Below are 3,305 nucleotides of genomic sequence, written 5' to 3'. Positions count from 1 at the left end.
AGAAGCATTAATGTGTGAAGGTAAACAAGACAAATTTATGCAAACAGTCCTTCCTACTTGTTTTGAGTGCTCTGATATATTGCACATATCAACAGAAAGGCATTACATGGTTTACTAATTGTGTTTTTACTTATGAGCATCAGTAGTATTTATATCATATCAACAATGGCTAAGAAAACGTACCTGTGGAGTCCATTCAGCTAGTTACTGTCTAGCAGTATTGGGTCAGGCAGCGTTCTGAATTTAAGCAAAGCCAAATAAATGATGCCAAGAATAAAGCTGTCCAGCTCCTTGTAAATGAGATGTACTTATATCGGTTACTTTCTACCTTTAAAACAGGCTTTTGTGCCTAGAGGGCTGGTTTTATTTGAATTCACTGAGACAGAAGTGGTTAACTCTTCAATTCACTTCTGAAGACAGATAACATTTGGCCTTTAAATGCCACCCTTGCTGTCATGTACACATTGTGAGAGGATTAATGCTTAAAACTACTGCTGACCTACACAGTCTATACCTACAACAGCACCTACAGTGGTCTGTTTAGCTGGCCAAAATCAATGGAACTTTGACATTCTAGTAGATTTTTCTCCTAGTGTATAAGCTATACTAAGTTATTTTAGATGTTAATAGAGAAACCTAATTCACCAGTTCCACTCAGATTCTTCCTAAAATTATTAAGTATTCAGCAGAGGCAAGTAGGGAGAAGGAATCTTTCTTGCATTTATGCCTCAAAGCTCTTCAGAAGATTCAGTAGAATTTTTATATAATGCATACCTATGAACTATTTCACATGCAAACTGCCAATTTACTTAACCTCATCTTGCAGTGCCCTGATTTGGAACACTAAGGACATCACTTTTAGGCTAGGGAGGGATTCTAAGTGAAGTGATAAGCTTCCTTAAGTACTAGAATGGCAGAGGACCAGAAGCTGGTAATTGAAGTGAATACACAAAAGTAATCATGAAAAGATTATCAAAATGCTATAAAGGATGTGCTAGTGGCCATAAAGCATTTAAAAAAATGAATTTGTTAAAAACAACATTGTTTGGGCTATTTACAGGAAAACATTCTGATTAGTAAGCCAACGATTCAAACATTTCATTATTTCTGCACAATTTTTATGCAGGGGTGGATGCCTCTGAGGGACTTTTAAGATGCTCAGAAGACCTTCCCTCACCCTGAGAGCCCAAGATCTCTGTATCACAGATGGTTCATCCCTCTTCTGATTGCCACAGTCATGAGTTTCCACTTGCAGCACTGGGTTAATGCCAGGCATACCCGAGTGCAGCAGCTGCCGAGTATCTCCTGGCAATCACTAGACACTTTTTTTGTGGTTCCACTTAAATAAAATAATCTTCAGAAACCTCCTCCACAAGATCAAGCTACCGGAGGAGCTTAACCCAAGATTAACATTTAGCCACAAACAGAAATGAGGTCTGAGAAGATAAAAATCTTCTATTTGTGGTGAAAGGAACATAAGAGGTCAGATTCATATTATCTCTCTGCTGGCTTACCCCTCTCAATCAATCATGGAAAATTAAATGAAGTTCCACTGAAAGAGATTCAATTTACATGACGTTATGCTTGCAACTGTAAATCTGCAAACTTGCTGTTTGGCTGGAAGGAAAAAGTGCAGAATAAACTACACCAGGGGGCTCTGCTACTCAGGTACTCCCCATTCAGAATTAAGCACCACAGTAGGAATTTAATATAGCAAAATCAGCACTTCTGCACTGGTTTAAGTCTGTAGCATAGTCACCTGCAGAACCAATCAGGAATCTTACTTCTTTCCTTCAGCAAAAGCAAAAGAAAGTGTTTCAAATGATGAAGCATCATAGAATTGCTTTGCTTTCCTACTAACACTGGAAGATTCCAGTTCATTTATGTGGGAGTCAGCAGTGCCTGTCTAAGGTCAAATTCTGAGTTTAAAGAGAATTTCTCTAGCACATCATGTCCCCTTTATTACCCTAATCAGTTCCAGCTTTAACATTCTTGAAACCACACTAATTCCTGAAGAATTCAGGCACGATAATTAGGCATCTGGCAATGCATCTTTAAGTGACATAAACCACTCTTCCCCAGAAGCATCTGAAGAAAACCAGCCAAACAAACGAAAAAAGGTTATTAAATCTTGTGTTTAAGGTTGTGTAATTGTTCATCATTGTATGAATTAGTACATATTAAAAAAGGAAAATACTCAAAATGCTTCAAGGGCTTGACAGGGGGATTTGACTTAGGACTAAACAGTTTTGGGGTTGAGTAATATGTTTGTTAAAAGTGGGGTTTAAGGTCAATCAGAATCACTCACAAGTTTATACTGAATTAAGAGAATAACAAGAGAAAATGGAAAATTAAAACATATTTCAGATATCTGGAAAACACACTAGTTTAACATAAAAGAAGAAAACAATGGTAATGAAAACATTTTCAAAATAAGTGGCTTACATCATTAATTTATTTAGATAGAAAAAATACAACAATTTCCACTTTGACCTCTTATGTTATCCTTTCTTTTTTTCTTTTTTTTTTTTTTGTAATTTTTTTTCTGGCTAACAACCAAAAATATGAGCTGTTTGCATACCTTTTATCCCAATGCAGCTTTCAGATCAATAGATACTTTTCTTGTATTAAGCAGTCCCATGAGCAGCAGCACCAACAAATCTGGGGTGCACTAACCTGAATATTACATTTCTCTATGCAACTCCAGTCCAGCACACCCAACTGTCCTTTTCTTAATGCTGGGAATTTCAACCCAATAGCATTTTCAGTTGCAGCCTTTATTCCCTGACATACTTTCTCCTTCTTCACCATAATGCCATCTATGCCCTTCAGTACTCCTCACTTACCAGTACAGAAGGTCACAGCTCAGCTCTATGGCTAACTTAAGGGATGGACTTGCAGACGATGGCCTCCCAAGAGGGTAGTCAGTACACAGAAGTGGATAGAGAATTTTTGATCTCAGACTGAAGATTTCAGCTTAGTGAGGGCACTTTAATTCTCAGTTCTCCCCTACCCCAATTTTTCCTCTCACACACAAACCCTGACTCTCTTACTCCCCTTGTGAAACTGCTTCAAGAAAGGAAATGGAGAGGAGACGAGCATTACACAGTTACTGATAACTGATATAACAGACTGTGTGATAAACCATTCATCTTCAGTTTACAAACACTACATAATACAGATGTAAAATGTATTAGAAACAAAATTTAACCAAAGTAACATACTACTTTGCAACACATGTCCCAAAACTGATTGAATGACAAAATGAAAATTCATTACATAGGTTGTTCAACACGTACTGCTGC

The sequence above is a fragment of the Neopsephotus bourkii genome, unplaced genomic scaffold (assembly GCF_033783945.1).
Source record: "Neopsephotus bourkii isolate Nb327-2 ecotype Australia unplaced genomic scaffold, CSIRO-AGI_Nbou_v1 NB_1111, whole genome shotgun sequence".
Classification (NCBI taxonomy): Eukaryota; Metazoa; Chordata; class Aves; order Psittaciformes; family Psittacidae; genus Neopsephotus; species Neopsephotus bourkii.
The sequence above is the reverse complement of the archived record's forward strand: the minus strand, read 5'-3'. Positions refer to the sequence as shown.